Below are 14809 nucleotides of genomic sequence, written 5' to 3'. Positions count from 1 at the left end.
TAAGAGGGGATGCATGGTCTAACAATAAACACAAACGTCGAAACGGCCACGCCGCAAACGTTGAAACGACATTCTTGTTGAAATTTATCGGGAGAAAAAGAACACCATGCATGCAAATGTAACCTGGAAGAAACCGTATGCAATTCTGCGTCACCGTGAATGAAAGGTGCGGACTCAGTATTACTGAAGTGCGCCATTATCCCGTACGCTACAACTGTTGGAACGGTTGCACGCTGGAATAACTTCACAGGGCTGGCGCCCGTGCCTTTTAATCACTGTGACTCAGAATCGCATGCTGTTTCTTCTTCCTCCCCCAGGTTACATTTGTATCCATGGTGTTCTTTTTCTCCCGATAAATTTCAACAGGAATACCGTTTTAACGTTTATGGAGCGGCGAAACGCGCAAACGCGTTTGCGTTTCATGTTAGGCCATGCATAGTTTGATGACAATTGGTGTGTTTGGTATTGGTGTGTACTATTACCTCTTAAAGTTTCTCCCCCATCTTTTTTGAATCACCTTGTATACAAATTTGTGGCCCGCGGACTGAAAAAACTACGCACTCCTACTCTACTTCATTTTTAATCACTCTGTACATGCACAACTAGCTGTTAATAAGGTCTCGAGAAAATATTCCTTTAAAGGACTTTTGAAGAACCGGTGGGAACACATCAATATCACGATGTTAAACTTAAAATATTTCCCCCGCCCTCTTCCAATTTTGTTATCAACGTAATTATTATTTTGTACTTACCGATTTCTTTCTAAAGAATGAGAATTTTTCAGTTTGTGTCAAGGGGAATTTAAATTTTAATGAGCCTCACCCTGAACGTGACTGAAAAAGGAGAAAATTTTCTTCTCGGTTATTAAGAATTTCCAAAAAATAAATAAATAACATTGAGCTTATTTTGACGTCATTCTTCTAAAAATATCAGGAGCAGGTTCGAAAGTCACTGAGAAGATATTTTCCAGAATTTCTGTAAAATAAAAGAATCTTAATGGAAGCTAATGGATTATTCACGTTATCACTTTTAGCCACTTACCGGCGGCGGTCGGAAAATCTCCGTTCAAGGATAAAATTATTAATGTCTCGACTAATATTCATATTTCGTAAGCTTTTTTCAGTTAAATTCCGAGAAGAATGCGCTGGAAGGTATATCTCTCTCCTCTTCGAATTAATCAATTTGATTCAGCATTCATTTCTAATTGAATTGAATATATAGAGACTTCTGCATCCAAATCGAAAGTGGAAAATGGAACTGGTGGTCTTAGAGCAGATTTATTCAACTTTTTTTCTAGTTACGAGCACTGCCTGCCTGTAGCCATCATCAAAACAAGAGCACCCTTATTGCAAGTTTGATATACCGATGCATGGAATGAGGATGATTTTATAATCCTTCAATGCAAATTGTACAAGGTGTTTACTCTGGACATTGATCAAGTGCCCGCGAGCACGAAATCGGACACGAGCATCGAGCACTATAGGTGCTTCAGGGCAGCACGGTGGTGCTCGTGAGCAACGGGATTGCACGTTGAAAATGCCTGTCTTTGAGATCCCGACTTAAATAAACACACTGTGGCTATAGACTGACTGACTGAGGTAGATACATTTTCTCAGGGCGTACCGAGTTTTTAATACTCCCATACGAGGCTCCGTAAGAACTGGATGAAGAAGTTAAGAAACTGTTTGTATGTGATAGTTGGGTGTGTGAGTATACATGTATAATAGGAGTGTCAATAAAAGATAATAAAATTTACAGCCTGAGCTGTACTCAGAGAGTCAATATATGCGAGATTAATTGAGATCATTTTAGAACATATGAATTCGATAAGTTGTATCTTACTTATCACAGAAATTTGGAATTTGTAGAGCTATGTCCGAAGCAGGTGAAGTATCAAAATTCAAGAACACATTTCATATGCAATTATAGAATCTCACCGTCCATTATCTGAGCAAATAATTGACAAATACGTGTTGGATCTTCCACCAAATGGTCACAGCAGAGCATATGTTCATTCTAATGAATTGCGCGATTAATATATGTGATTGCATGTGGATACAAAGATTAAATACGATAAATATAGGTAGTAGGGTTCAGTATACATGCAACACTATGCCTCCAATCAATGAAGAGAGAATTTGAAATATTTACCTTTTTTACGCTACTGTCACACCATTTACAAAACTAAACCAATTCACTGACCCATATTAGGTCAGCTCACATGTTCATAGTTCGAAGAAACCTCATCTCTCCCGCAGAAACAGGCGATATGTCTCTTATGCTCTGACATTTCGATCGTTCCGTCTTATCGAAACATGGTTTAATAATTATCATATTCTTATGCCATCAATGAATAATAACAACGGGTACTGAGCTCAGCTTTGATAAATATTTTATGCCCTTTGTTAAAATTTCTCACTAATAAATCTTAACTATCCAGTAATCATGATATTAGCAAAACAAATGTATAGCATATAATGATTTTATTGTTTTTGATCAGCAGATGACACTGTTACATTAGAACAGCATGAATTAATTAGATTTTTTTTAATCAGCTGAAATGGATATTTTAGGGTAAAACATACTTATATATTTTGTTTGATATAGTTTGTCTTGATTTTAAAATTGTTTATAAACAGATGAAATCATGCTCAGCAAGGTCAAATAGTTTTACCTTGAATTTTAGTTCGATTAGCCCAGATTTTGTGCGATTTTATCAATCTCTGAACAGTAGCTCTCAAAAAATGACAGCTACAAGGAATCAATATTCTTTCTAGATAAAGTATTGTTATACGTCTATTTAAATAGCCATATTTTGTGCTGAAATTGAAAGATGTACTTTCTAAAATACCAAAAAAAAATTGAAAAATTAATAATAATAATTGTGAAAATAAATAGGTACAATGGTTTTTTTCGATTTGTGTATTCAAATATGCACGGGACGGACCTAAAGGATTAAATTAGTATTATTTTGCTTAATTCTCAGGAAAAAAAGCATTACAGTCGAGTCTCTATTCAATGAAGTCTCATCGTTCGACTTTGCCACAGAAAAAAATATTCGTTGAATAGAAATTTGTAAATTTTTTCTCGGTTATTCTGAAATTCAAAAACAAACATTTAGCATATTTTGACATGTCACTACTCCTCTGAAATATCGGGAGCAGGTTCAGAGGTAACTGAAGCTATTGCGCAGAGACTTTTGCAAAATAAAATAATTTTAATAGAAGCTAATCAGCAGCGGTCAAAGAAGTGTTGTGTTCAAGTGCCAATTTTAAAATCTCAAAATTTTTCCCTCGTCTCTTATTTAATTTCAGTTAAATTTCGAAAAGATTACGTAGAAATGCATATTTACTCCCTCTTCTAAATAGTCAATTTGATTCCGCATCCATTTCAATCGAAAATGAATATTATATAGCCAAAGAATATTAATTTGACAATAATTTGAACATAGATATTTAATTATTATATCTTTATGTCATAAAGAAATATTAGCGTTATGTGTTTGGTATAATTTTGATAAATAATTTGTGTTATTTGCTAAACTTTTACAAATAAAATGTGACTATCTAGTATTTATGAGACTAACAATTAAGATATATGTAGCACAATGATTTTATTATTTTTTTATAAATAGATCGCGCTACTAATTCAAAACATGTAGCTAACCGCAGGTGCAATTGATCGAGGGTGGGGGCCCTGTATCAAACAAGAACATTGAGGGCTAATGTACAGTATATGTAATATATAGAGCCCGGATATTTAGGCATTAAAATGGTGGAAGCAGGCAGGCAAAAAGCCACTTAAAAAGACATTCATAATTTATCGAAGGAGGAAATATAACTAAAAACTAAAATATTAAGGGCGCGAAAACCTCCTGAAAAATTTGTTGCACTTAATCCGTCTATTCTTTCAATTAGAGTTTAAAAAATAAATGCGTTATTATCCAAGTTAAATTCATTTCAAGTCGAAAGTATTCGACTTGTAAATTCCAGGGCCACCATTACCAGACGCGGAACCCGAAGAATATTCATATATTTTATGTTTATATATTAATTTTTATGTATTCATAATTTCAGATTATTAGGTTAGATATTGGTTTTATATGTAGCCCCATCCCCATCTAGTCATACTAAGGCTGTAATTATACAGGTATCAGAGTTAAGTAGATGGCTACTTGAAATCTTGTACAAGCTCTGAACCTTACTGAACTTCATTGATATACACTGAGCAAAAAATGATCGTGGTGCGACAAAAATGATCATTGATATACATACTTTCCTCAATGTCTTTATTCACAGCCAGATCCTTTGGTACATGCTTAGCAGCCACTCCTGAAGGAAAGTGTTGACATTCTATCAGTAGGATATTGCTTCAATATTTCACGTCTGCTGGCTTTGATACTGCAGCTCATGAGTTGATTAAGAGAACCTAAGAAAAATGGGGGAAAGGGGAAAAAAAAAAAATTTCTGTAGAACTCATGCTTGAGAGAGAGATGATCAACAAGTTTCTCAAAGCAATAGAGAGGAATGTTGTAAAAAAAACTATTTCCAAGTCTACAATTTTTTGATTCAAAAAATTAGAACCTCTGAGAAATTCACGCGCGAGGTGTTCATTAAATACTTAAATTAACCCTTATAGCGGAAATCCCGAGGTATCTCGTTAAACTTGATTTGATTTATTTCAGCAATCCCGAAGTAGCTGTGCTTCAAAAAACCAACGCCGTCTATAGGACAGAGCCTCCGCGCGAAGTTTCGACGTTACTGAAGTCGTCGATTTCATGTGTAGCCATTGAATATAGTAGTCCGACGTATGCAAAATCTTTTTTTTTTGCTATATATCCAATGAATATAGGTGAAATGGACGATTTCAAAGACGTCACGAAATTCGCTCGGAGGCTTTCTGCTATAGAAAAGTGTTGTGAAAACGCGTTGAAGCTGTTTTTACAGTAAAACATGCTTTCCATTCCCTCCCCCCCCCCCCACAATCAATCAACCTCGAGTGGGCGTAGTCAGGTCTTCTTCAAGGTTAGATAAGTGAAGGCGCGAGAAAAAAAGACCCCTCTCTCTCTCTAGTTTTTTTTTTCAGCATTGTGAAGAGGAACTTTCACTCAGTATAAATGCAATTTTTTTTTCCAAAAAAAAAAAAGGATTTCTTTTCCTAGAAAGTCACACACGCCATGGAAGATGTTTATGAATCATAGTGAGGAGAAAAACAAACAGGTAGGAACTATTTCGTTTTATTCGTATTGCTGCCATTAATTTTTCTATGTATGAGTGAAGTGTAATGATTGAATATTCCTCCCAAGAGCTGAATAATATGGAACAAAAAATTGCTATGCCACGTATTTTACAGACCAATCAAGGGAACCTACACAATGAACCGCCTTCCAACACATTTCTCTAGATCCGCCAATGGCTTGTCGTTGCTTTGCGTAGCATGACCTTGATGGTCCACCGGCCAAACCGGTGGTTGGCCGGTTTGGTTCTAAAAAGTTAGGATTTTATTCGTGTATATGCACTTTCTTATTGGATTAGAGTTGTAGTTTTGTGAGATCCACCAAGGCTATCCTGCGCCAAAAAAAAAAAAACGACAAGCGGTCTTGTGGTAAATTTTGCGTTATCCAGCTTGCACTATGAGAGGAGGCCTATACCACATCAAAAACCCCTTCACCCTCGTGTAGTTAATAGCACCTATCGTGGCAAAATATGTCAGAAAATATATTTTTCTTTGGTAAAATGCTGGCACTCCATAAAAACACCCTATACTGTGATTGCTATTGCTATTCGACTACATATCCTATGACTAAAAATGCTTGATAAGGTGTCTTATATTACGTCTTAAAGTTTGTCCCATGAATTTAGAATCACCCTGTGCACGTCGCAAATATTAACAATGCAATTAATATGACCCCCCTAAAAGACCTAAATGCATCACCGTCATACACTTTATACCACTTTCCCCGTCAGCCGCCATCGCCATGGGTAATTGGGCATCCTTACATGTGGGATTAGCCCAAAGGCTCAGGTGGTCTTGCAGCTGTCAATCCAAATGGTAGCCTTTTACAGAACGGCTTTGGCTTGTCACTTAAATCTCTTTGGGGATGCAGCAAAGCAACGATGCTTCTAACATAGTATTTGGGTGGGGGGAGAGAGAGAGAGAACGCGTCAGTCGCTTGTTTTACGCTCGGGTTTGTTACATTTATCTGAAGGTGGACAACCAGATCGGAAACGGAACCTTATCTTTACGAGCCGAATCTGCTGAATCACGCATTTATCACGTTCAGTATTTAGACCTAAGTCTGTGGGAATTGAATGCAGAAGTTTATCAACTGCATATCCCTGTTACATAATAATACACACACACAGTGACTTGATAAATAATTCGTAAATTTTTCTGCATATCTGATGATTTTTTTTAACAATAAATGTTTAAATGGTTCAAAAGTTTAACAAATTTTGAGCATTATGTGATTTTTTAAAAGTTTCAACATCTCTGTAAAAATGCTATGTGTGTGTGGTCCTGCCAAGGATGAATTCAACTTATTCTGCCAAACGGAAAGAAGGTGATAGATGAACCCAAGTGGATCATGAAACACCCCACCAAACCTGTCCTATCTCGAACAGTTTTCGAGTTATGGTGGATAATCGATTATGGGGGAAAAATGTCTCAAGTCTGGAAAAAACTGAAATGTGTGAAGTTTCTGAAAGACCTATATGCAAACTAAGCATACATTTGGAAAGAGCAGATAAAAATAGTATAAGGTGACACCAATTTCTCCAAAATATCTGGTTTTAATGGCGAACTACAATCGTTGAAAAATTGGCAACGTTCAAAACCGAATCCTCGCCAAAGTTTTTAATCGTAAATTCCGCAAACATCTTTCTAGCTGCAATTAGTCAAATTTTCCAGAAACCTGACCATTCCACCAGCTTTGGAAAGAGCCTAGAATAAACCAAATTAGAGTGATCCAGTTCAGGAGAAATTTAGTTCTTTGTTTGCAATACATCACTGAAATCTGCGTTCCTCGAAATAAGTTTAGTAGCTGTTTTGGCGACAATTCGATTTCTCACTTCACCGATCGATATCTATGCGCTTGTAGTTCACCATTAAATACAGATACAATGTAGATAGAGGTAGTGTCACATTATAGGATCTTTTGTGCAAAATCAAATTGTCGCCAGAATCCGTTACCGCCAATTCCGAATTTTCGTCCAATATCTACTTCGACAAAGCTGATTTCAGTGATGTATTGCAAACAAAATATTGAATTTCTAATGAACCAGAAAATCAATATAGTTTATTGTAAGCTTTTCGTAAGCTGGTGGAATGGGCTAGTTTTTTGGTAAATTTGACTGGTTGTAGATAGAAGGGTGCATTGGCAATTAAAAATTTCGGCGACAATTTGATTTTGGATATTCAAAAACTTTCAGCGCTTGTAGCTCGCCATTAATCTGGATATTTCGATGGAATTGATGTCACCTTATTAGGTTCTTTTTCCCGCACTTTCTAAATATGAGCTTAGTTTGCGTGTAGGTCTTGTACAAATAGCGGCGCTTTATGCGTCAATAACGGTGAACATCTGGGAGCTTTGGAACTAAATATTAATAGTGGCAGGAATAAAGTATGAGAATTATTACCCCACTATGCATACATTTGGTTATCAGCCCCCCCCCCCCCACTCCCTCCAGGAAGCTCTTTCGGAAGCTGGCGGAATGAACAAGTTTTTGGGAAAGTCGACCGATTATAGCTCGAAGAGTGTTTGCAGAATTATCGACTAAAAATTTTGGCGACAATTAGATTGAGCACTTCACCAATCTTTCAACGCTTGGAGCTCGCCAATAAATCCAGATATTTTGGTGAAATTGGTGTCACCTTCTTATAGCATGTTTTTGTTCTTTGCGAATGAGAGCTCATATTGCAAAAAGATTTTTCAAAAAGTTTGACAAAAGAACGTTTCGTCACCAATTTCAATTTTTTCAGACTTGGCACATTGTTTTTCATAATCGATTATCCACCATAACTCGCAAACGGTTCGAGATAGAACAGGGTTGGTTGGTTGTTTCCTGATCTACTTGGATTAGTCTATCACACCCTTTGGTTTGCCAGAATAGGTAGGATTCACCCTATATACTACTTTTCTCTTTCAAACTGAGCACAACTCCACTCTATCGCCATGGCAATTTACTACAGACTAAATTGTGCCGAAAGTTAGAGTGTGTGTACCTAACAGTAGGCGCGCATATCCAGTGTACGACGTGCATTTCAGTGCTGCCATCTATATATCAAATTGTGAACGATGTGTAATAATTCATTATTCGTACCGTTGTAGGCTTTCTTCCCCCTGTGTAGAGAGACATTCCAAATGGGAGACTGGCTCGAATTTACGCCTTGAAGCTGGAAACCACTACCACTACATGCACCACATACACATTCCTCTGGGGAATTTCTAATGAACCGATAACATGAAAGAAGCATGTATTGTAGTAGCCCAAACACCAGGTTTGTTATACTAGTGCTTTCCTCTGTCTTTCATACTTTTTAGTAAAAATGGAAAATGCTTGAATTTTCACGTTATGTAAGTATCGTGTTGAAGGTCTATCTGCTCTAGAAAATCGACTTAAACTGATCACCAGTGTGTGACGCCAACCGGGTTCGAAAAAGTATCTATGCTATGCTAGCCATGATGATGCTCACACGACTTTACAGCGGCAAAGCTTTCTTTAATGCATTATAGTTGATGCGGGTTCCCAACTTCGAGGTGCGAATGCAAGTCGATCTCCCCATTAAAAAGTCTCACCGCAGAGAGCAGCAGGCCTACAACGGTAAAATCTTCAAACATTAAACTTCAGGTCCAAATTTTAGCTCTGCATAAATATTGCTTTAAGAAAAAGAAAAAAATATTTTCTTTCGGATCTATCTGAGTTTGCGACTAGGCTATAGGATCTTTCTAGCTTTGCAACCACGTTAAGGGACCTATCTGGTTTTGCAACCAAATTATTTAATCTATCTAGTTATGCAACCAAAGTATTTAATCTATCTAGTTATGCAACCAAGCTATGGGATCTATCTGGTTTTGCAACCAAATTATTTAATCTATCTGATTATGCAACCAAGCTATGGGATCTATCTGGTTTTGCAACCACGTTATGGGATCCATCTCTTTATGCAACCACGTTATGGGATCCATCTCTTTATGCAACCTAGCTATGGGATATATCTGGTTTTGTGTGTGCAATCAAGATATGGGAATCTATCTATGCCACGCGAATCTTGATCTATCTGCTTTTGAGACTGATTTCTTTACTTATTTAGTTTTGCAACCAACCTCCGTTTCCACACCGCAAACTAAATAGCATATAGCGAATTTTTTAAATGTTATGAATTTGCCTAGTGGTAGGTCTGCGGGAAAACTGAAAATAAATGTCATAATCTAAGAATCTAAAAAAAAATGGGTTTATGTGGTTTCGAAATTGCACTTCTCAAATAGCAGCAGTAGCATTTATATAACAGTGGAACAATGCGTAATCTTACTTTATACGCGAGTAATTTTTAGAAATAATTGACAATCACCATGTCCTCCTGCGTTAAATTCGATTTGCCGTTTCCTATATCGGAATTTTTTTTTCTATATGTATGTGCGCACACGTGACTTATTCGATCAGCTATTGCCGCAGATGAAAAACGAAAATTGAATTCCCAGCCCAGATATAAAGAAAATGAAAATCTCTCTTTCCGTAAGCCGTTCACATCCTCAGTCCTATTTCTTCCATGACAAAATGCGATTCGAAAGGCGAAGTAACTCAGTTGTAAGGGAAGCACAACCCTTTTGTTGTTGTTGCTGCTGCTGTTACTTTTCTTCTCCTCCTACCTCGTCACACAATTTCTCTTCCTTTCACAGATTAAACCTTTAAGAAAATCTGACCTAACAGATCTTCTCTTCTTATAAGTCTTTGCAGAGGGGGACAGACAGACAGCGGACGAAAAGAAATGAAGAAACGCCAGCAGGCAGCTAGCCACCATTGCACTTCGAAAAAGTGGACTGAGGTGTCAAACTTTGTTCATTCTAGTCACTTTAAGCCCTCTGACCCAATCACTGAACTGGACAGACAGAACTGAATCGGGCATACTCTCTGGAATGTTCTTCTGGTAGGAGGAAGAGAGAGAGAGAGAGAGAGAGATGGAGTTAAGAGAATGTGGTTGTGAGAAAGAGTATGAAGGAGAGAAGATGGGAGGCAAGAGATAGTTAATCCATAATGGATGTGGCGGACGGTACCAATCAAAGTGATGGAGACAGTGTTAATAATTCAGAACGCCAAAGTGTGAAGGTGTATGTGTGAAGAACACATCTACCGTGGTGCAGTATGGAGGAGCGGGATAAGGGGTGAAGCGATCGGAGTCGGAAAAGTCACGTGACACAGGGAATAAGAAAGTGCTCTTTCAGGAAGGCTCGATTCATTTCTGAATCGAGAGACTCCGTTCTTGTTGTAAGAGAGACTCCTATCTAGTTCAGATTGACGCCCTCTTCTGTTGATTGCGTATGCCAAACGTTTTTTCCCCTTTCCTATTTCTTTTCTGTAACCAGATTCGACGATATTCGTTTACGAGCATTTTTTTGCCCATCATCGAACGTAAGCGAATAAAAATGAAGACGAACGGGAAAGAGATTGTTTTGTGAGGGTTGCTGCTCTTTTTTTACTCTTGTGAGGCGACGGTGTATTAATATTTCATCGAACTTGAATAATGATGAACGCATTATATCGGAATTTCTTCCTAAAATTCTTCCTTCATTGTGGAAAGTTGTATAGTGCAACGTTTTTTTTAACCTATTTGCAACTGCAGTCCCTTTAATACTGTATAATTGAAAATTTTCGCGAACCGTCGGAAATGGGAGAAATCATTTTGCGGAACGGCAAACAATAAATAAATTGGAAAAATTGTGTGCCGACCTGCAATAATTGATAAACAGGAGGAATAATCAGTGAACCGGCATTGGGTGAATAAGTAGAAGCAATAATTTCTGGTCAGGCAAAAAAAAATAAAATAAACAGAGGTAATTTGCGGACAAGCAAAAAATACATAAATCTGTGGCGTTGACCAGAACATGATATCTCCAAGAAATGGCTTTCTGAGGTAAAAGTACCAGTGTACCAGTCTATATAAAAAACATTCCTCTTTCGTTTTGTATATTCATATCTCCAATAGCATCACAGTCTTCTCTATAGCATTGATCTGAGCCTGCTGTCTGTTGCCTTTTTGTATACCTTTTCTACATTTCGTCAGAGTGTGGCATGTGCACTTGTCATGCCATGACCAAACCCTTTTCTATACAGTATTATTTGACTGAAGACAATAATAGGGATTTATCATGTTTGAACCAAATAAAATATAAGTTTAAAAGAAATAGTTGTTTGATACATTGATACAATGCACGAATTATTTTCATTTGGATAGTGGTAGCGCTGTATCAATGCACCAAGCAGATGCTTTTTGGCAGCAAATATTGGTGGTAAAAATAAGGTACTTGTTTGAGTGTGTAACTTTAAAACCCTTCGCTTACAAGCAATTGGAAAGAAATTCGGATTATCTCTATTTGATGAATGGGCGATAAATATGGCAACATCGTAATGGCAACCTAACCGCACGTTAGAAAAAGGGAAAGAGGGTGAAGCGAAAAAAAAGAAGAGAAGGATGAAAAGAAAAGAAAACAGTATAATACATGAGTACGGATAAGTCAGAGGCTAGAGAAAATAGAGTAAGTATATACTCAATATGTAAATTTCTCTTTTCACCCTCACCCTACATGTTCTCTTTCGCTTTTATACGAGTATAGTAGAAGGATGCATCACATGTGGGAAAAAATCACCAATAATTGTAAAGAAATAAAAGGAAGTTAAAAAAGAACAACTTCTCTCGTAGGGTTACAAAAAAGTATCGCGATGATGCAGAGAGAGGAAAGAAAACAGAGAGAGCTTGTTGTAATTTATTCCGCAGGCGTTTATACGAAATATCTCGTCCTTCATCATAAAGTGGTAAATTTATGTTTCGTATAAATTTATATTCTTTTGTTTATCTGCATTACCACTAGATGTCACTTTTTGCCAGTATTATTGTTATTACTAATATTATTATTATCCATGTTATTTTTCATATGTTATGTTTTATTAAAAGGCATACAGTTGTTACTGAAAATTGGGTACCCAATCAATGGGGTATTTTAACAACTCTAACATACATCATCATTATTTGTGACTTATAATTTGTTTTGCCATTTTTGATTTTCGGAATTTCCATGTGCACATTATAATTTATTTTTTCACATGAAAAATTGAATAAAATTTAATGAATCATTCGTAATTTACTTGAGAACATCATTACTTATTACTTGAAATGCCAAGGAGTGGTTTTTTTTTACTTCACTGTACACAATATGACTTTCCAACGAATCTGTAGGAACAAATATCGATATATAGTCATACTCGGTTATAACGACATCGAAGATTCCATGAAATTTTGTAGTTATAAACGAGGTTTGATTACAACCAACTTTTAAATTTTATTTGGATTTATTTATGCAATTTTCAAAAAAATGCCAATTTTCTCGTTTACTAATTTTTCTCGTTCACTGAATTTCTCATTTACTAATTTATTTTTGCTTATTTTATTATCATTTATTTATTTCGTTCCATTTTTTTTTTCATTTCTGAATTTCTTTTTTGCGATGTATGCGCTGAATATGTCATTCTTAAATATGCATATATAAATAAAATATGAATAATATAATCAGATGGAATCAAATACTGTTTTTGAAATTGTTATGATTTTTGTAACCATACTCGAACGATAATAAATACGGTACGTCACAAATTCTCACCAAAAGGTTGTCAATTGGCGGTAAAATAGATTATTATAAAAGCATTGCTAACTGTCAGCAAGAAAGCCAATAGTTACTTATAAACATCCCTTTGCAAAATGTGAGGTGCTCAGCAAGTCTGCATTGCTTTAACATTCATTTCACGGGGGGAAAAAAATTAGCATCACAAAGTTTTGAAATTAACGTAGTATATCTAGAGTGATATTTTAGAGAAATAATTAATAAATTATGCAAATTGCCAGTATTTTCGATTTCAGTAGAGTTTCTGAATTAAAGCAAGTTTTGTTTCTGAAATAGGCGATTGCTATTTCAAGAAAAAGTCGTAGAGGGAGAAATAGTACGGAATACCTCGTATTACTTGTCATACGATCACTCTAATTATGATGCATAAATAAATGGAGCACGAAATACCGACGAAATATATTTCATTATATTCGAAGTTGCGTTTTCATTGATGTTATAAGTAAGATTCATTAACATTATTCTCTACGGTAATCAGCCGGGACCGCCAATTATTGACGTTATAACCAATGTGTGGTTACGATGAGGTCGTTGAAACCTCCTTCTCCTAACCGGAACATGGCCTCCGCTCTGTCTCAACGAAGAGATATGAGCAGTCGGTCAAAGACCTGGCTCATGCCTGGACCTTGGTCGTTATACCAAGTTCAATTGTAATGCATCTATCATTATTCCGATTGGGTAAAATATTAACAAACCGGTATTTCACAAAAGTAAAACAGAAGCAACTGTCACAAAAAACAATGTCCTTCGCTTTTCATATTAGTTTTTAATTCGTTTGCGTTCAATGATCTAGCAAACAGAAAACTAAACTGGCAGTACATGATGAGAAGCATGTAGTGGACGATTTTACAAGATTCGATTTCTTCGTAAATTTTTGCTAGACCATTCTCAATTGCTGAATACCAGGTTCACGATTTATCCTGATTACTTTTAAAAGCGAGATTGGACGACCACACAAGATACCCGATTCCTTTTTCGAGTATTACTGGATGATTCATAGGTTATGGATTATTAACAGATTATGAACTCTTACTAATCATGTAATCATACTTCATCGCTCACTAAGCGAGTGAGAGTGACCCTTCTTTTCTGGACATATTCATCCCTGTGGATATACTTCGATATTCCCTATAAGGAGAAGTGATGTGGGCTATATTTTATCTTTCAGGTGTTGCAGTGAATAAACTGTTCATGTTTCTCTACCGTTCTACAGATTATTGCGCCTGTTTATGTCTTATTTTGCCCATTTGGAAATTATAGCTCCTCGCTGAAGAAATATCCATTTTAAAATGAATTTCGTTTCAGGTCATGTAAAAAACGCGACAAATATTCATATTTTTGGATAAATTATTTTGATTTATCAAATAGTAGGTTACATATTGACTCATTAACTGCCAATTTTTTTTTGAAATTTTTGGTCGGATATATATGCACAAAAAGTTGTAAACGTAAAGCAATTCCAAAATCCCCAAATGGGGATCGTGGCAGCTAAGGGGTTAAAAACAATAATTTCTTTCCCATAGGAGATAAAGTATTTTAGTAGAAGAAATGCAAAACAAAAGAATAATATTAAATACATAAAATTTAAAGCATGAACAATTGTACCCATGTAAAAAAAGCCATTTAATTAATAACATGTTGCTCATTACACTTCACGTGGATTTCAGAGTGTATGGTCATCGAGAAGCATTAGAAAAATCTATTGTCTTCCACGCAAAACAAAAATAAACAAGTTAATACAAAACTGAAATAGCGATCTCATTTGAACAATCACAATTAAAACTCAATTAAAACAGACAAACTCGACACTACTTCAATACAATAGTTATATATCGCATAATGAACAATCGTATTCAAATGCGTTTCAATTATGAAATTTTGTTTTACACAAACTTTTGCGCATTAAAATGAAGAATA

At 36.0% G+C, this 14809-nt stretch overlaps 1 long non-coding RNA gene across 4 annotated transcripts in view; it reads right to left on the bottom strand.

Moving 5' to 3' along the window:
- Window positions 1-14809, bottom strand: part of LOC149088618 (uncharacterized) — a 299264-nt gene that overhangs the window by 22610 nt on the left and 261845 nt on the right. For all 4 annotated transcript variants that reach the window (XR_016195409.1, XR_016195411.1, XR_016195410.1 and 1 more), the window contains one exon: window positions 4275-4428. This is a non-coding gene — a long non-coding RNA (uncharacterized LOC149088618). The remainder of the gene's footprint in view (window positions 1-4274; window positions 4429-14809) is intronic.

The sequence above is a fragment of the Pholcus phalangioides genome, unplaced genomic scaffold, assembly GCF_987345545.1.
Source record: "Pholcus phalangioides strain wild (caught in Gottingen) unplaced genomic scaffold, Ppha-v1.0 ptg000003l_1, whole genome shotgun sequence".
Lineage (NCBI taxonomy): Eukaryota > Metazoa > Arthropoda > Arachnida > Araneae > Pholcidae > Pholcus > Pholcus phalangioides.
This window is presented reverse-complemented; position numbering and strand designations above follow the sequence as displayed.